This window comes from Colossoma macropomum, unplaced genomic scaffold (genome assembly GCF_904425465.1).
Source record: "Colossoma macropomum unplaced genomic scaffold, Colossoma_macropomum, whole genome shotgun sequence".
NCBI classification, from domain to species: Eukaryota; Metazoa; Chordata; class Actinopteri; order Characiformes; family Serrasalmidae; genus Colossoma; species Colossoma macropomum.
Window position 1 is genome coordinate 24,189,145 of NW_023494810.1, and position 21,329 is coordinate 24,210,473.

The 21,329-nt window shown below is 38.3% G+C and overlaps 1 protein-coding gene across 2 annotated transcripts in view; it reads right to left on the reverse strand.

Annotated features, from left to right (window-relative positions):
* The window catches only part of ncoa3 (nuclear receptor coactivator 3), a 65,114-nt gene extending 44,580 nt beyond the window's left edge, over positions 1–20,534 (reverse strand). For both annotated transcript variants that reach the window (XM_036559269.1, XM_036559267.1), the window contains exon 1: positions 20,430–20,534. The gene's annotated coding sequence lies outside the window, so the exon portion shown is untranslated. The remainder of the gene's footprint in view (positions 1–20,429) is intronic.
* Positions 20,535–21,329: the final 795 nt, after the last annotated feature.

Sequence of the window (21,329 nt, forward strand, 5' to 3'; positions counted from 1 at the left end):
GTAGAGAGCTAAACTACTGCTATTTGATACAAATGTCAATCTGTATGATCATAATAAGCAATTTTAGAGAAAAAAGGTCAATCAGACCAATCGTTGACTGCTCTGTCCATTTTGGACACATCTAAAAAACTTTTTTACAGCTTCCTTCAAATCATATTTTGTAGGAAATATTTTTCAAAACAAACACCAATCCTTGTTTGAATCCAATCACAATCTATATGACCATAATTTGCCCATGGGGGAGAAAAAATGAAGGAGGACTCATTCCACTGCAGTGGTTCTTTCAGTCCAGGTTATCGTATCTCCTGATTGAGGTTAGGTAATGATAAAAAGCTCATTCTATTTTTCATTTTGTGCTATAAAGAGCCGACTGGACGTCCCGACGTTCAGAGGGAGGAGGGTGATCATCGCACCACCTTTCTTTTAATTATCACGACTGAGTGCAGTGTACTGCCCGCCTCGTTGCCTTGGCGACAGGCCACAAACAAGAGTGACGCCATGGAGACAGGCAGACAGACGTAAGACCAGGAAATAATCTAGTTTACCACAAAGCACTGAGAGCCAGTCAGTGGAATGAGTTATGTGCGTTATGTGTGCATGTAGTCTCTAGACTCCTCGCTCCAAAAATCGTCAAAACATTTATTTGTTCATGTCACTGTCATAACAGACAGGGCTGGGTGGTCACCTATCTACCACCTATATGGGAACATTATGACACTGCTTCTCAGATTTAGTGATAATAGCACTATGATATGTTCATATAATATTACATTTATAAAGTTATTATACGAACTGTAATATTGTTCATATAATATAACTGTAATAACATGCTGTAATATTCATAAAATAAAATCATCCTTGGTGCCAAATAGTTCACTTTTAGTGTTTAAAATTCATATTCTGTGAACTTTACTCATAGGACAGTTAATGAGGAGTTCCACTAATTTTTTTTAAGCTTTGCATAACTAAATACTAAGAAGTAAACAAAGTCATTCTAATTGCTGTGAAACAAACTTACTAAGTCAGAAAGCCTTACAGCGGTGATGCTGGGAACCAGACGTTTGAAGAATTTAATGCCTCTACTAAAAGCTACACCAAAAATTGATAAAGTTTTGTCTTAAAACATATTTTTAAAACTCATACATGGCGGAGGATACATGCAGGCCATTCTAAGGCAAAAGAGCCCCCCAAAGAACTTTATCAAATTTACCACTATTTTTACCATTATCAAAACTACACATAAAAACTCAAAAGACACACATAGGTTCACTGATTGCTTTGTGTAGTAAATAATATGGCCATACTCATGTTATAGACATTGCAATCCCTGGTTACTATCACTACCAATGTAAAGAATTCAGAGTTGGAGAGTTTCTCTACAATTAATCACATGAATTCACATCAGACTACTCTGAATGACTGTTTACATCTTACCACTGCACCTCAACCATTACGCAGAAGTGGCCGTAATTCCCCTATTGACGGCAATGTAGGTCATATTGCTATATTACGCAATTCAATTACCGTAAACTATTGACTTCTTTTTATGAAATTTCAGATTCAATTAAGGCTTGTGCTGCTCCAGCACTTGGTGGGTTCAGTGTGTTCTTTCGTGAGAGGCCTTCTGAGGTCAGGACTGGCTGAATGGCAATCGGTGAAACAGCACCTTAGGCTCAGGAATTATTTATGGAAATTTCTGGACAACTCCTCAACTCATCTAGCCTAACCTTTAATGATGGTGACAGAAACAGAAGCAGAGGAGGACTGCTGGTACATCTTCACTGAAAAGGTGGAGTTCTGAGTGCATGATTTTTGAGAACTGCAGGTGATTATAAAGTGATGTCTTTATGACCTGGAAAAAAACTACCAGTACATCCTGAACCTCTGGAAGAAACACCACACTCTATGTGCATGTGTCCCTCAATACTAACCTGATAACACACATAACCAGAAAAGTGAGATCAGATTGCTGTGGTTCTATAGAAAAACCAACAGACTTCCAGCTAAAAGAAGATGCCTATTTATCACGTATTTCAAAGTGAGAACACTGACATAACATCAGGGTTCATATTCATAAAGCTTCCCAGAGTAGAAGTGCAGACCTAGGATCTGCTACTGTCAGTAAGGGAATTATAAATAACAGAGGAATCTGATCCTGGATCAGCACGCTGAGGAACTTAATGAACACAGGCCCAAGTTTCATCAGTTCCTGCATTTCTGTTCAGTGTTATATAACAGGAATAGGCTGATACTATACCAGCAGTCTTGCACAGATACGTTTAATAAATATGGACCCCGAGGTAAAAAGAGAAAGGCAATTACACAAAGAGAGAAAGAGGGAGAGAAAACTTCAGTACGACAAAGTTAGATTACACTGAAATAAAACAAGAGGAAGAAGAAAGGGAATTATCGGAGGAAAAAAAAACTCGCACTAGCTAAATAAAAATATAAATACAAATAAATCAATAAATAAAAATAAACAATTAAAACACTCCTCAAATTCAATTATAAACACACACACAATGTAAACTTCCAAAAATGCATTCTAGAACTTTCCAGCCTCACATTTCCAAATGCGCATTTTAGAACTATCCAGCCTCACGCTTCCAAAAGATTCTAGAACTTTTAGCCTTGCACATCCAGTCTAGCACTTCCAAAAGTGCATTCTAGAATTTTCCAGCCTCTGACTTTCAAAAGTGCATTCTAGAACTTTTCAGCCTCGGACTTCCAAAAGCGCATTCTAGAACTTTCCAGCCAAGCTGAGTGGAATTCAGAGTTCCTCTGTATAGCAAGCTTGTGCTGTAGAAGGGGGCGGAGCAAAGCTTCAAGAAGGGGGTGGGGAGGTTAGCAGAATGAAAACAAGGTGGCTGCTAAGTAGTTGAAAAGTTCACCCAGAGTTGACGATCTCGCTCTTTTTCGTTTCTTCTTTCTCTCTCCTTCTCTTCTCTCTTCATGCGGACTGACAGACAAAGAAAGCATCTGGTAACGTTTAGCCCCGTACTCCAAACTTTTCTCTCCTTTTATACAAGGGGGCCCTAAACGCAACACAAACACACAGCGAGCCTTGCTACCTTTTTTACAACGGTAACAGGACCAGGCCAGAACCTTGCACTGCTGGGGACTCATTCAGGTGAACCCATTTTACGAGCATTCTTCAGCCGAGCGAGAGAAAGCAGAAAATATGGGAGGGAGAGAGAGAGAGAGAAAGAGAGAGAGAGAGAGAGAGAGAGAGAGAGAGAGAGAGAAGGGAGAAAAAATTGAAAGAGAGAGAAAGCAGAAACAGAAATTGAAAGACAGAAACAAATATAGATAAAGAAGAGAGAAAGCAAAAAGAAAAAATAAAGAAGAATTTAAACTAGTCTATTCTGACAGCCATAAAAACCTAACTGTAAAGAACATTCTGTGCTTTAGATTAACAACAACCAAAAAAAACACAGTTAAAATGATTAATTTACGCAGTTTCGTACCATGGAAAATCAACTGCATCTTGACAAACAGCTTTCTCAATCACTGGTTGTGTCTGTGGTTTTGCACAAGCTAAACAACCCTGCAGATGCAGAACACTTCAGCCTACAATCTACTACAGCGGAACTTGACCATGATCTTAAGCAGGGATTTGCAACATAGCAAACAAAACTAACTACATGATGCTTTTAGGCACTTTATGTACTAATACTATCAAAAACTGAGTACAATGATTCTTAATCACTGTTTTACATACTAAATTGGACAAATTATGCTCTTTTATAATGAAACATGCAGTTGATCAGTGTTCCTTAAGTACTGACTATATTCACAACAAGCTCAGAAAAGCAAACTGTGGCATTATGTGCCAAAATGTATTACTATTATATAAAATATCGTCATATTGCCCACTTTTACCGCTAAGGCATGCAACTTAATTCAATACAATGCACCAATATAATTGGGTTGAAAAAGCAGCCAAACTCAGTCAAAACTTGGTGAAGGACGTGTCTTCAGAGGATGTGAGTGAGCTATCTACTTTTGAAATCTTATCTTGATCAGTATAATGCTGATTTTGGATTTGAGACCTAAACATTGAGCCAAACCTCCCTTTTGACTCTGTGCTTGTGATGTTAACACAAAGATGTACGTCGCGATCCGAAAAACTCCAAAAATCCGACCCGACACCTCTATTTTAGCGTGTCCCCCCTCCTGACTCAGTCATACTACTCCTTTCAATTTTAACAAAAGAAGTCTTACACAGTGCAGCTTTAATGCAGAATCAATGCACAATTTGCTGAATTTAACTATTTTGGGGGACAAAAAGGAACAAATAAAATGTGATGTAAAAGATAAAATGTGGCCTTTGCAAAAGTTATGTGCCACATTTTGTATGTTTTATTTTTGTCCAATATGTTAAACTCAGCAAATGAATTGAAATCGTGCACTAACATTTGCAGAAACATGTCAAATTTAGTTCCCTGTAAAGGACGTATCAACTTATTTTCACCTAGAAAATTATACACAATTTGACTGGCGATGTTCAAACCTTTGCATACGACTAACAATACTTGCATTATTTGCTCTTTAATTGGCCAAATTGGCATTTTAAATTCTTAAATGAAAAATCAGTTGCCTATTTAAATAACACAAATCAAATAAAGAGCTAAATCGGAAGTAAAAGGTAACCGGATACTCACAAGAATATTGCATTGCAAATATAAACATACATTCAGCAGCTCAGTCACAGACATGTATGTGCTTGCAGCATGTGACTATAACTGCTGAACAGTGAGGCTCTCTGACCAGACCGGACCAAAACAAAGCATGTGTGTGACGTGCACTGTTCTACATATGTTACTGTGTGTTTCCTTGTGTCTGTGATATGTACAGACGTCTTCAGGCACATCCAGTTTATCGTCACTGCCTACGTGACCTTGAGCGGGGCATACAGGAGTGTCGTCATGGCAACGTGGCTTTACACAAGCAACCACAGCTGGATGCAACTTACACATTCCTCTTAAATTTGAGCTGCGCTGTAGTACACTAACGGGAGCCATAAACTTCAATGCGCGCACACACACACTCACACTTCACACATGCCATGCAGAGCCTCAGTGAGTCACACATTTGAATTTCCAACCAGTGTTTGTCACATATACAACCATGGATGAATTTTGTTACAAGTAGAGCTGACACCTGAGATGCCTGCAAGTCGATTAATGCTAGTGTGAGTCAAGTCTTGAGTTTAGTAGAGAATTATGGTTTAGTCGCTTTTTTTTTACCTGCAGTCATTGTTTTTTTTACAAAAGTAAAGCCCCACTAAAAACCAGTGGGCTCTGAATAACAAGCCTTTAGATATCGACCTCTGAAGTCAAGCACCATTCTGTAGTCGGCATCATGCCCATATTAGGAACTCCGGGTCCAAGTAGATTTCTCTATGGGGGAAATGAATGGCATTTTCAAAAATCACTGCTATCGCCCCCTGTGATAAACAAACGGTACCAACCAGATATGTTTTGTCCTACATACAGTGGTGTTCAAAACTCTGAGACCGCTAGAGAAAATGCTTCTGTTTTGCATTCCTTTCTAATTTATTGGAGAGATTTTCATTACAAATTCTACTATCAGTATGACAATTTAAATGAAAAGTAGGATTTTACCATGAATTTTACAATTTCTTAGTATTTGTTAAGTCCTTGTTTTGCGTTTTTAAAAATTCAAGTCATAAATGACGAGTCCAAGCCAAGTGGAGAGTTATGAGCCGTGACTCGAGTCCCCATCTCTGGTCATCACTATCAATTATATTAGCAATCAAGTGTGCAGTACTGATTATTTTGATGATGCAACAAAATCAGGAATTCAGAGACTGTAAAAAAAGACTAAAAAACAAATACACTTAAAGGCACAGTAAGTGATTCTGGAGAACGGATGTTGATATTTGAACCCAACAGCAAAATAAATACACCCTCCCTTCAGTGCTCCAGAATAAAGCCCTTCGCAAATGTGGTACAGACTAATGCCATGATATAACATCGGAGCAAACAACCATACAGCAAGTAATGTAACTTGTGTTAGCTTGGTTGTGGGTTGCATGCATGAGCATGAACACCCCTTGTTGCTGATTGGCTGGAGTGGTGTTGTGTGGCTCGGCCCGAGCCACTTTATTTGTTTCCCATGAGGCAGGGCTGTCTACAAACATCAGATTTTTTCCAGCGTGCACACAGAGCAGATAGCTAGCAGACCGTGAGGAGATATTTGCTAAATTTTACAAAAAGTGTATTGGATTAAAATCGCTTACTGCACCTTTAACCACTGAAAAGAAGTTTCAGGCTGGACTTTTTGAATAAAGCACAATACAACCAATCAGAACATAGATAATTTACATACATATAGGCATAGTAACAAAAACATTCTTAGTATTACTGAGGGCTAAAAACGGTTTGGTTTGGTTCTTAAACCCATACAAACCTTATAAGAGGAATTTAGAAGGAAAAAATAAAATAGAAGAAAAATGCAGGATATGGGCCTTTTAAATTTTGCATTATCATGCATATTCATAACTAATCAACAGCAGTCTATTAAAAAGTTAAATAAGTGGTGTTACTTTTTAGACCAGAGATCCAGGCCTGAAAAAAAAACAAAAAAAACAAAGAACATTTTGTGGACAAGCCACTCACAAAAAGTGACAGAAAGGGAAGTAGAGAGGTGTCTTCAAAGAGCCAAACAGCAAAACTTAGGAACAAAACCCATCTGGATTCCATTCACGGCACTGCCTGAAGGTGTACAGTGATGGAAGAAAGAATGGCAAAGGAACTGAATTTATCACCCTCTGCAGACTTCATTCAGGACTATTAACATTTCCCCTTTCTCTCACCTGCTGTACAGACAAGAAGTAAAAAGTCAGAGGGCACAATAAGGATGCAACACATTATTACAAGCTACACACGACTGCAGTGAGGTAGGTAAAGAAATTTAGGTAAAGTTTCCAGTAAAATTACATCAGAAGTCTTTTTTAACATTTTTTACATCGTGATCATACAACATGATTTTTACACATCAATGCACAATACATGCTACTGTTTTGAATACACTGTGTACTCTACTGTGAACTGAAGATTCCTGCATCTGCAGAGTTGTTTAGCTTGTGCAAAACCACAAACACAACCAGTGATTGAGCAAGCTGTTTGTCAAGATTCAGCCAATTTTCATGTTAAGAAACTGCCTAAGTTAACCATTTTCACTATCACTCTCTCTCACACCTCGACGATTTGAATATGACTCTCTGGGACATGACTCACGGCATCATGGCATCTCAAATTTTGCAACAATGTGATTCCATTAATTTGGTATACTTCAGAATTATTTGCAAAAAAATACACTGGATACACAAATGTGACTGGAATGACCATTTACACCCCATGTGTTAAACACAAGGTCTGCGGGCCAGATCAGGCCCGCCACACAACCCTATCAACCCGCAAAAGTATTTCAATTTTCTATTAACATTAGCCCGTTTCACAATGTGCTGCACTACAGTCCCCAGCATACACTGCAACATAGCGTGCGCTCTGACTCTCCTACCCCAGCAACAATCTTTGGGACAGCGGTTACACCTAAATTCTACACAATTCTGTGCAACTCCACACCAGTCATATCCCCAAACACACTAGCTGCATGTCAGCTGCAGTTCAACCAATAAAAACACCTAACGTCAGCTCAGCAGCTCAGAAACTGAGCCCAAGTCTTAATGAACTTGCATCAAAGAAAGGATGCTGGGTATCTAGTTCAAGCAAATAGGGAAGAAAAAGACTGAGCACCTGGGGGCATTTAAATTTTGAATATTTCAAATGTCCCTGTAATATTTCAAGGTCTACTACAAGTGCCTGTATTTTACTGCTGATGTTTTAGCATATTTTGAATATACAATGTCCAGTTTGGGTTATAGCACAACATTAATTAAAAATGAAAGAAAATAAAAAAAAATTCTCCGGCCTACAGATTTGGTGATATTTTTTTAATGAGGCCCTTTTACTGGTTGAGTTTGACACCCCTGATTTATACCATAGAAACTGTTGTAACTAAAGATGGCATGATACCACTTTTTTCTCCTTTCAATACATAATTTTCTATAAAACTACTAAGCTTCAATTGATTAAAAGGACTTCACTTCAGAGCATCTAAACGTAGGCTATCATGCTCCAACTACTGAATCACTCTACTACCCCACAGGAAGAAAGACATGGCTAATGACATCACACCACACAACAACATGAGAGTGTGCTATTTCGGGACAGCTCTGTCACAGGATTGGTAGTCCTGCGGGACCAGACGAGAAATGTAGAGTTGAATGTAGGTGGGAATGTAGACTTATTAGGGTGGGGACAAACTGAGTGTGAAATTTCTAAACTAATCAATATTTCACATTTGAAAAGTAGCCTTTTTACTTTGGCTAAACAGCACATATTTTAAAGAATAACATTATAAGGCCTGTCACCATTATTACACAACAGCCAATTTGAGATGACTGCAATTACTGAAGCTGACTAGAATCGTTTCCCACAGTCGTTATATTTTACAATCATATGCCGCAGCAAGCAAAACGTGAACTGAGTTGAGGCAAATAAATGTACATAAAAGAAAGCAGTAAACACAATCACTGAGACATCAGGGACTTAAGAAAAAAAAGACCTAACTTGGTGCTGTAACATGTTTAGAGGGTAGTGTAGGTAATGTTTGTTTATTTGTTAGCTATGTAGCCAATTATAACTTCTAAGCAAGTATGCTAGCAGAATGAGTGGGTACTTTTTGCTTAAGCTCTGACGTGACTCTGTGTAACCATAGACATTTATTTTTGTGAACAACTAAGACGTAAGATGGATAATCAGCCAATTTGGTCACTTTACACTTGTACGTTAATAGTTGTAGACAATTAACAAAAAAAAAGACAGATAAATGTTTAATAGCAATTATTTATGACACTTAATCGTCAGTTAAAGTGGCCCAATCGTGACAGCCCTTAGTCTAACATTCTAAAATTGATACAGTTGAACCAGTACTTTCATGTTTATCTAAACACAAATATACACATATGTTCTCACTTCAGAAAAAGTAATTTTACAGGAGAAGTAAAAGTATGTTTTTAAAATTAATGTACATTGATGTGAAGAAATTTTAATCCACATCATTTTGGAGCATTTCTATTGGTCCACTCATCAAAAATGGTCAAAAACCAATGGTTTTGAAGACTTTGGTATATTATACACAATTATTTAAAAGTTTGGAATCACTGTTTTCGTTAATATTGTTGCAAATAAATATATTAAGTGATTATTATGACTCTACCACTCTACAACTTTATAGCTCTCAAATAATTAGTAGGAAGTGGTGAAAAAAAAAGGAAGCAATTAGATGTGTTCAGAATGACAAACAGAGCTGTAGATGATTTCTCAATGTCTGAGAAAGCTGAATAACATATGTTATAACATATTATTGGAGAGATTTTCATTACAAATTCTACTATCAGTATGACAATTTAAATGAAAAGTAGGATTTTACCATGAATTTTACAATTTCTTAGTATTTGTTAAGTCCTTGTTTTGCGTTTTTAAAAATTCAAGTCATAAATGACGAGTCCAAGTCAAGTGGAGAGTTATGAGCCGGTCTACATGTGACTCGAGTCCCCATCTCTGGTCATCACTATCAATTATATTAGCAATCAAGTCTGCAGTACTGATCATTTTGATGATGCAACAAAATCAGGAATTCAGAGACTGTAAAAAAAGACTAAAAAACAAATACACTTAAAGGCACAGTAAGTGATTCTGGAGAACGGATGTTGATATTTGAACCCAACAGCAAAATAAATACACCCTCCCTTCAGTGCTCCTTCAGAATAAAGCCCTTCGCAAATGTGGTACAGACTAATGCCATGATATAACATCGGAGCAAACAACCATACAGCAAGTAATGTAACTTGTGTTAGCTTGGTTGTGGGTTGCATGCATGAGCATGAACACCCCTTGTTGCTGATTGGCTGGAGTGGTGTTGTTTAGTTGTTTAGTTGTCTTAGTTGTTCACAAAAATAACATTATAACAATAATGAAACTTTGATCTAGAACGCCTTGTATTTGAAATGTGGTGAACGAATCTCCAGGCAAAAACCTTCAAGAAATTACAGATGATTACAGTATATTATGTATCATTGCTGTTCCAAAAAAACTTTAAATCATATTAAGCTCTAAATGCGCTGGATTACCTCTAGTGCTTCCACATGAGATCTAAAAATGTCAGTTCTAAGTAATCTGACTGCCTGATTTGTATGGGATAAAGTAACTGTGAAACTTCCCCAAATTTCCTCAGACAGCCCAGATCGATGTGCTATAGCCTGAATGCTCACTTCAGCATTAAGATCAAAATGAAACAGCTCCAAAAAAACAAACAACAATAAAATAACTTCCAGTTACTGCTAGATATTAAATTATCATTAGGCTAGTAAAATGGGCTCATTCAATCTACCAAATGGCCACAAACAAGACAGAAATCCCATTGCTCCGAGAGGTACACCTTCTCTGTCGCCGTCTAATTAGGCCATCATATAAAAAGTAGATTACAGTAGTCCTGTTTTGAACTTGAGGTTAATGGAACTGCGCCAAGTCAAGCTCCATTTTAGCGGTTAGCCTTGCCTTCCGGTTGCTAAAAATAGAGGTGCTGTTGTCTATTAGCAGGCTTTGTTATCACATTACTGTGAGGTTGAGTCGAACAAGACTACCATTATTGAGGGAGCTCCAGGTTTGGCAAATTTCAGAAGGTCATACCTTCTGGAATTATTATTTAGTAGACTTGTAAAAACTACAGACATTACAGATTTGTACGGGATTCAGATCATGAATGTCATCTTTAATAGGTCATATTACCAGCATCTACTCAGGTAAAACTAATCTAGCTTTGAAATACTTTCTGGGGTCTACTGTCTATCATAAAAAAAACCTCACCTCATTTTTGTGAAATGAAACGTTTGACGCAGTGTGTGAAGACTGTTAAAGGTACTTTCCCATACATGGAAACTAAGCAGCAAAAACAGTTTTGACTTCACTGCTTTTGTGATGTCACAAAAACCAGTGTGTTTACATATATCCAACTATTTGGCCTACAACAGTTTAGCTCTGCCTGTTCATGCTGAAGTGATAAGGAGTGTTTCAGCTCAGACTGCCTTTAAAATGAGACACAATATAGAGCATCCAATCAGAGCAGAGGTAATGTACATATAAATAGCCTTAAAGGGCACAGTAACAAGAACAGCCTGTTTAATTCTGAGAGATAGAGAGAGGTTGGAAAATGGTCATTTGAATGACGACTGTTTTTGGTACATAAAACTACACAAATTTCATAATGGCCCTTTATTATGACAAGTGATTCCAAACTTTTCAAAGGTGGTGAACATATTGACACAGCCTGCAAATGTTTTTGCTGCACAGGCCAAATTCCACGTCTATTGATTTTCTAAGTAAAAATAAGTTAGTACATATTCTACATACTTCCACATATTTAAATACACAAACACTGTTTCTTGCTAAATTTAACATATTGGGAAAAAACAAAAATAAAACATGAAACATAACATGGCAAAAGTTATGTCACATTGGATGCATTGCGTTTTATTTTATTAAATTCAGCAAATAAAAACTGAGCTCAAAACTTACTTTCACTTAATACCTAAATTACCTAAAATAACTACATTTTCTACCTAATACTGCAATTTAAATGCAGTTGTTTTCTACGAAGACTACCACATCCATTTTTTCAGACTTGAATGCTGGATGCAATATGCCAGACTGCAGGTTCACAAGCTCTGCACTACTAGGTTACATTTTCAAAGTTAAATCTTGATGAGACAACTTAACATAAGGTAAGGTATAATTAAAATAGCCAGTTTTGCATTTTGAAAATTGCCTTCAATTTTAAATAAAAATAATAATTGTTCAGCACTACATACTGACATACACTATACATACCTAAATGCTACACTGCCCATTAGAGCTAGGCAATATGACAATGTTTATCATTATCATGATAAACTCCATCACAATATGTCACAACTGGCTTTTCTAAGCATATTGTGCTAGTACTTACAAACCACTTCCCAACTGCATGTTTGATTAAAAAAAAGAACATAATTAGTGCTGTTTAATTGGATTTAGTGCAGCACAGTGTGTGAAATGCTGAATGTAAATAAGAACATCCATAATTATGATAGGATTTTTTAAATTTGGCACTAATTTTTCAGTTCTACCTTATCAGACGCAGAAAAAATATATATGGTCACATACTGTGTATGCAAAAACTTTCCTGAAGTATCACGATATTACATGTTGCCTTACTGTCCACCTCTACTGCCCACATCACAGAACACTCCAAGAGCCAGAACAGTGGTCTGCATCGACACCTTTAACTTGCCTGAGGCAAAACGCCACCCCCAAGGCCAGAGTATCAGATTTCAATTGGGGCAACAATCAAGCTGTTGTTTCAGCAGACTGTCATCAGCAGCCCTCACACAGCCACGCTGCACTTTCTACATTTAACACACAAACCTCATACGCCTGAAACGTTTTCCCTCCTCTCCAACCAATTGTCTCCCATACACATATTTTTCTCTCTTTCTCTCCCTCTCTCTCTCACTCACTCATACACAGACACGAAAGCTCTGACTCCACACCAAAAGAATGCCACCGATTCAAGCTCTCGAACGGTGCTTACGCAGACAGACAGTCTGCCAAAGAGGGATGATGAGACATCCACTTTTCACTCAGCTCTTTTTGCTGCTACTGCTCTCAACATGCTCCAATCAATACTCAAACTGTACAGCGTCCTCCAACACACAATCAGCTTAAAAACACTCAACAACGCAGCGCACCGCCACATCAGGCCAAGACCAGAGTCGAGTTTAGTACCGTGCAGCGCTCTGAACTCACGTCTGCTACAATTCGAGCGGGCGTGTTCTTGTGATGTTGACGCAAACACCAAAAAACTGGTCTGTCAGCTGCAGCCCTACCAGACTGAAACTAACTCTGAAACCAAGAGAGGCACCTTGTCCCCAGCATGAGAGAGAGAGAGAGAAACGTAGCATTAATGACTGGCAGAAGCATTGAGGAAGACAGGGCAGGACAAAATACCACATCGCAGCTTCACTGCTACACACTGCAACTGCGAACTTGTGATATACATCACGGTACATCATAAACACAACCTTGATGTGTCATGGTAAAAGCGACACTCTGGCCAATGTCTAAAAATATAACTATCGATACATCTGTTGGAAACATGCCTACTCAACTCCTACAGTGGTGACGCAGTAGTCTCTAGAGCATTTCCTTGTTTGAATTCTGGAAAGCCCCCTTCTGAGTAAACTATTAAAGGCTACAAGCTCTTTCGGGTTAATTCTTCGGGATAGGCTACTTTAATTTGTTGTTAGCTGGCTCACTAGCTAATGCCATTGGGCTGCTGTAGAAGGAAGCCAGAAAGCCAATGTTATAGCTAATGTAGATGCGCATTCCAACTAATTCTGAGATTTGGGTATCCATAAGAGTTTATGAACGGATATCCGGTTAACCACAGGGAAGGTGGAAAAAAAAAAAGGCTTTTGGCTTTTGGAAACAAAAGATTTTGCCTGACTTCAGCCAAAATGTAAAGCTGTGGCTTAATTTCTTTTTTCCTGACAAACATTTAGCATCGCACAGGGGAATACATTTTAAAACATGTTTATTTATTCAAAAATAGCGAATAGTGAAAACAGTGTCAGATGAGCAACATAACAGAGACTACCTCAGATGAGCTAATGAGCTAAAAGTACAGCAAACACTGGATGCTAAAAAGGATTTGTCATATTACAACCAGTGTTTTTTTGTTTTTTGTTTTAATTCTTAAATGGATGATGTGCCAATATGTTATTTTGTCAGAGAAACATATTTTAACTGTTTCTGATAAAACAACACGTCCTTCTCAATCCATTAATGTTAAGGCACTCATGTTTCAGAGTAGCAAAGTATAACCAAAATCCTTATAGGAAAGTCATACAGGCAGCCATCTTTGCAACAGACCTAGGCAGTTATTTCCAGTCATACAAGACCAGGTTCTTATCTCTGTGAATGGGAAGAGACCCAAAAAACTTGAAACTAAAAGCCAAATTACCGTTTCAAAAGCATATTCGAAATCACTGTAAAAATCTGACAAAAACCTAACAAACAGGTTGAAGTGTTTGGCTCCATAACACATTAAAAAATGTGTTTTTTTCTGGTTGTTCTTGCTACTGAGCTTACACAGAGCTCGACAACGATGGGGGGGGTGAGGGGCTTTCCGCACTCACTGCGTAACCAGCAAGCCGACTGGCTCTTTTACTTGAAGGGTGGGACTTTCTCCGCAAACAGACGCCATATTGAGCGGTACAAGCTTTCCCATTCATATTTCAACCAGCAACCTGTCTCCTCCTTTATAACGTCTCTGGTGTAAAATATTTACTCGCAAAACAAAACTTCACGTTTTACAGTTAGGTTAAAATGTAAAATTACCATTTTACTGAATTATTAGCATTTTTGCCATCGCCACTAATACCCAAATAGTGATTTCAGTATTCGAACGTAACTGTTTTAAATCATCATTAAAATGGAACCCATGGAGTGCTCAAGCAACAGAAGTTACTTGAAGTGAGGAGGATGACAAGCTAAAGGGTAAATTTAGCAAGTTAGCAAATGTAAGGATGTCTTCAACTGGTTAAAAGTTATCGAACATTGTGAAATAAAACATGCTTAGTGGTAGGAAAGCCCCGATACGGGATTTGTGGGTCATTGCCATTGACCGATATTTTTCACATACATATCTTTGGATGCCGACACATAAACATTTATAAAATAATATAAGAAATATAACATCAGTAGTGGTTCACATGAATAAAGTACAGATATTTTAGCAGTCACACAACCACCTAAACATTTTGCTCTTCCAGTGTACAATAAATACATCATCAAATACCAGTTTGAGATATGAGTCAAAACTAAACATCTGTCTGAAATTTTTTACAGGTCCTATGTCCTACATTTTTTCTATTATTCTTTAACCATGAGCTCCACTTATAAAATATGTGCAGGTGTATGCACCAAAAACTGTCTTAATTCATTTTTACATGACCATTTCCCAGCCTCTATTGATCTTTTAGAATTAAATAGGCTGTTTTGTTTACTGTGCCTTTAAGACAGAATGATGCAAGTGGACTCTCCTCTGATAGGCTGTCCTGTATTGTGCCTCATTTAAAAAACAACCCTTATAACTTCAATAGGAATGGGCGGAACTAAAGTGCTGTAGGCTAAATAGGCATATATATGAAAACATGTTGATCTTTTTGACATCACAACAACATGCAAATGCCTCGTTTCATCAAAACCACTAGCCTTGAAGGCTTGTGATTGGTCAAGATGCTTACATTTAGCGACTTCTTAGAAAGCACATTTGTGTATTACAGCTTTCTGTCACATCACATTGAAAAAGCCAATATTGCGATAACAATTAACAAACAATATATTGAGCTGCCTCAGGCCAAAGCATCCACGAATGCCCTCTCCCCACGACCCCCAGCTACAGTCAAAGAGTCCGACACAAGATTGATTCATAGTTAATGCAGCCTGACACCCCTATGACTGTGAGAGAGGGAGGCAGAGAAAAGAAGCGATAAAGGGAGAGAGAGAAGGAGGAGGGGGCTCTGCTTGCGGTCAGTGCGAGGAAGAGTTCAGAAGGTCTTTTCCCACACACCGAGAGAGAGAGAGGAAAGAGAAACAGAAAGAGAGATGCTTAGTTCTCAGTGAGCGCAGACATCAACAGATAAAGCTGGGACAGACAGAAAGAGGACCTGACTCTCGCAGAACAAATCTCGTAATTCTACTGTCTAACATCGATTAGACATGTTAGTACTGCTTCTTTAAGGACAAGTGCTAAGAGATGTGATGTGGCTAGGCCTGTCAATCACAAAATTGTAACGATTAATTTGTCGTGGTCGTGACAAAACAAAACAGTAACTTCACGGGAGGAGAAAAAAAAGTTTACCTGTGGTGGGAAGTTAATGGAACAAGACTATTTTTTCCCCAAATAGTTCTGGATCATTTCTATCGATTTATTCATCATGAAATCAATAAATTTTCAAAGGCCGCTGGTGTTTTACAAATTCTGTGAAAAAGGATTTAAACACTGATTCTGACTGTGCCATACGAATAATCACAATATTTCAATTCCTTTTTTTCTTCATTATGTGCAGCTATTAAAGTACAAACATAAGTGGCCAAACTGGCTGATTAGCTATCCTGTTTCTTAGCTGTTGATACTTAGCAGCGCCTTAACGACAGACACAGCTCAAGCTCAGATAAACAAACATTACTCATCACTGCTCTCTAATGGTGTTATAGCACCAGTGAGAAGTTTTTGGAAGACTCATGATATGTCCTAATAATTGTGTTTTCTCCTTTTCTTTATTTACATGTATTTGCCTCAACTAAAGATGTGCAGAGGTACCTGAGTGCTCAGTTAACCGTTCAAGGCAGCAGTATTCAAATACTAAAACCAGTATTCAGGTATCCTTTACATTTAATGATGGCAAGGCATAGAAAATATACAGGCTAACACTTCAGGGAAACATTGATTTTGTTCATGTTTGTGAGTAAGCATGTTCTGTTAAACTGTGCTACTCCCGAGCGCTGAAACGTGAGCGCACTGTCAAGGACGTGTTGTTAAGGATGTGACTGAGAAGGCAGAGATACAGACTATCATTTACTAGGCTAGCTACTCTAGCTGAGGTTAGCTATGTCCACAAACAGTTTCTTTGACAAGAAACATGTTGGCACGTCATCTGCTGATTGGAAAATATTCCAAGTCTTCTTCAGCATCCAGTGTCGCACCGGTTAACTCATCTGAAGAGGCAGCCTCCATTACTAATCCAACACAAAAATGTACCAATGCCCCTTGGCTGTTTTTGATCAACAGATGGTTTCATGTGAGCTGCTTTTTGAGCAACACCAGTGCTGTCACCTAAAAAGATAAAACTACAGCCCTATGTTATTTCAGACAAAAGCCTTTTTTATTTTTTGCTGTTGTTTCTTTCCTTCTCTGCAGTTAAACAGATATGTGTTCACAAACTATCCTTCATGAACATCCCATACCCAGCTGATGAGAAAACACTTCATTCACATTCTGTTTGATGTGACATAAAAAAGCTAACAACTGTGGAAAAAAACTGATCACATTAAATAATTGCTATCAGCTAATTACATAATGACTGTGACAGTCCTAGACGTGGCAGCCAGATGCACAAATTATAATGTAGTAAGGATTTAAAGTATCAAGGCTGTCATGTATCAACTACACATATGCTTACCTAAACTTTCTAACTTTCAGGTAAACAAACAGCAATGCGCCAAAAATAAACTCCTCTGTAGCTAAAGCTTCAAGGCCGGGTGAAGCGGCAGGCTTTTTTCTTACAGGCGGCAAAAAATAAGTGATAAATATATCCATATTAGTCAGTCAACTGTTTGAATCCTTTGCTCCACACGATCCTTAAAACATAAGTGAATCATCAAGATCTATGACAAAAAACAGACAGAGCTGTACATCTTACTGACGAGGCCTCTGTCACATCAAAACCGAGGCATCATCTATCTGCACCTCCATGTGTCACAGATAAGGTAGGCAATCAGAGAGAGAGAGAGAGAGAGAGAGAGAGAGAGAGAGAGAGAGAGAGAGAGAGAGAGAGATACAGTACATGTCCAAAAGTTTGTAGACACCTTCTCATCCAACGTTTCTTCTGAAATCAATGGTATTAATAGGGAGTTTGTCCCCTTTACTTTTCTGGGAAAGCTTTAAACTAACTGTTGTAACATTGCTGTGAAGATTCAACTGTATTCAGCCATAGCATTACTAAGGTCAGGTACTGATGTTCTGAATCCCAAACACCACTCCAACTCAGCCCAAAGCTAGAGGAGTGAGCTCCATCCCTCCAGAGAATGCAGTTCCATGGCTCCACAGCCCAGTGATGGGGGATTTATACCCCTCTAGCAGACGCTTGGCACTTGGTATGGTGGCCTTAGGATCATGTATGGCTGCTCCAGAGCATCTCATTCTACTGTCAGTGCTTTTCTATGGAGAATATACAAGCTTTATGTATACAACTGAACACCTGTGTCAGCAATGGGTGCATCTTAAAGTTAGAAGGAATGTCTGTATACTTTTGAACATATAGTGTATATATGTATCAATATAGATCCAGAATGGCTTGAATATAAACCACCTTATCCCAAAGAACTGCAGTGGATCTAACCCCACGCTACTGCTGGTGTATATACACACGCCACATGAAAAGAGGTCAACAAATAACCCTATTTAATAAACAAACGATAACGAGGTACTTCCTCTACACAGAATTCCCAGTTTACAGCAATATCACCATACAACATGCTGTGCAAATTCAGGCTGTTTTTTTCAGTCTAAATAAGATTTCTGTTTCCCAGACACAAACTTACACTCAACCTATCTGACTGAACATTTTCTCAATGGTAGTGCTTCTGTTAAGCGGAACTCAAAGCCACAGTCTCAGACACGTGATTGATTTTTTCCTTTTTACCCCTCCCACAAGAACTCACAGCAACTTTTCTTGCCAATTATCATCCAACAACTTTTATGGCTATATTAGCTATAAAAGTGCAAATAAATAAATAAATAAATAAAAATCAAGTTTACGGGCTTAGTTTGTTTGCTATTTATTTATTTGGCATCTGCATAACTGAAGGGAGTGCAATGTAGTTCTGAATCATTTCAATTTTAGTGAAAAGCAGGGTCAGATTTTTTGCTTTTCAAAAATAAGCATAGGTATCAGTCTCCAAAAGTTCCTAATTTATTGATTATTTTAATATTTATGTCCATTTGCTTTAAAGGAGAATTTCACCGTTATTTTCAAATTTCCTTACATTTTTAGAATCTGCATAATTCAATCATCAAAATGTAAACAAAGTCATTCAGAGTGGTCTGTTATAGGAACCAGAAGCTGCAATCTCTAAACAAATATAGCCATTTTATTTATTATCCAAAACTCCAGTGAACCTATGCTCCTGAGTTTGTTTTATATATGTAATGTTGATGATGGTAAAATAGTGGAAAATCTGAAAAAAAATTGCTTTAGTGACTATTTTCTTTAGGTCTTTTATGCCTTAAATGGCTTCTTAAAAATCACTTTCTGGCCAAAACTATCTCAAAACTATTATAAAACAATGTTCAGGTACTGCATTCATAAGCATTTCAGGTAATAACTTTCTGTGAGGGATCAGAGACATGAAAACACTTCGGACGTCTGGTTCCCATCACCACCACTGTGAACAAATCTGACCCGGCAAGTTCCTCTAAAACTGAGCGTTTCACATCAAAACACTCTGAATGAGTTTACTTAATTCTGCTGATATTTTTGAAAAAGCGGTGGAACTCCCCTTTAAGAATGGCTGGTTAAAGCACTCCCAGCACAAAAAGCTGGACTGAGCTGTTGTCACACTGACGATAAGACGATTACGATAAGTTACATTACGATAAGTAATGTGGCTCGTTAGGCAGCTGACTTGTGACCAAGACCGATTTCTCTACTTATCGTTACTGTCTGAACTTGTAAAGTAAAGCGATGATAGTACAGAGCTGGACAAGAGGTTATTACAGTAGCTATAACCAATCAGAGAGTCATCTGCCATTCAAAACTTCAAAACACAGCACTGCCCTTTAAATCCTTAACTTGCTCCACAACAGAAAAGCAGGCGGCACAGTCAACTGAGCTACATCTGGAGGAAACTATCGTTGAATAAAATAAATTCAACCTCGAATGCAGATATGAAAAAAGAGTTGAGTTCCGATCTTCGTGTTGCTGAAGCGGGTAGCTACCTGACGGCAATGAACTTTACATACCCTGTTTTAGTGTTAGTGACTCCGCTATTTGGAAAACGAAAAGACCAAAACTTAAAAAACGACATAACGGCGAGAGAAAACCAGGAGCAGGAACCAACAGGCACGAAGCTGAAGTTAGTTTCTTATTCGAATTTCCCGTTCCACCTTAAACCGTGCAGCAGTTACATTCAGGAGCCTCAGGCGCCAGAATGTAACTACTGCACAATTTAAGGTGGAACGGAAAATTCAAATAAGAAGCCAACTTCAGCCTGGTCCAACAAGCGGTGTTGTGGTGAAACACAAAGCGTCAAAAACAGACAACCGTGTTTGTAAAGGTCTGTTAACACTGTCGGACTACTCCGGCTTTCGGTCTCAGCCAGCAGCAACTGAGTATCAAGATGTCGAGCTCGAAACAAGAGCAGCCGCATTGAAAAGCACATCCCGAACGGCTTTAAACTGTTATGGCAACGTCGCTGCAGCTTGGACGTTTTTCATTTGCCACCTCGAACACTTACCGGTTAAAATATGCGTCCACCGAAACACGCCAGCTCCTTTAAGCCACTTCTGAAAGCTCCGCCATCTTCAGCACTAGCTGTGTTTGTTTAAATGGGAAACACTCCCAAAGCGCAGAGAAGCCCTTACTCCGGCCGCGGCCCTTGGCATTCTGGGTAATGTCGTCTTTCATAGCAGCAGAGCCGCTCCGTCTGCGTTAGCGCTTCGGGGACAAAAAAACTACAAGTTCACGAACCCCCTCGGAATGAAAACAGATAGCCACTAGGAGATGCGAAGTTGTAGCGATATCACAGAATATATAAATATATTTATGTAGATATATATTTAACGTGGGTTTATTTTTAGCTCGTAAAGAGAATCGTCTCGTAGGACAGCCTATCCACAGTGACTATGCGCGAATTTGCATACTGCAGAATGTTGAACTTCTTGGTTGTAATAAAACCTAGTCTATCATTTGGTCACTTTTCCACCTATTAGAAATGTAAATATACCTTTAAACAACAACAACAACAACAACAACAACAACAACAATAATAATAATAATTAACTATATGCAAGTAATATGGAATTGTCTCTGCTGAAGTTACATAGTAATAAATATACAACTTTCTGTAATGAACATTTAATGCAAAGTTACTAGCCAAGTAATAAAAACAGCAATAATATGTTGCACAGTATCAGTCAAAAGAGTACATAAGGTAAGCCTTATACAAGAGGCAACATGGACTTTGGCCTTATGGAGGCATGTGTATGTTACTGTGCATTTGTTTTCTTTCATTTGTCAAAGCATGTTGGGTAAAGATCACTGATATCTACAGGATCCACTGATGTTGCAGATGCCATGGCCTCCAGAGACCAGACTCAGACTCGTCTCCATGGTGACCTCTTAGGCATACCAGTGT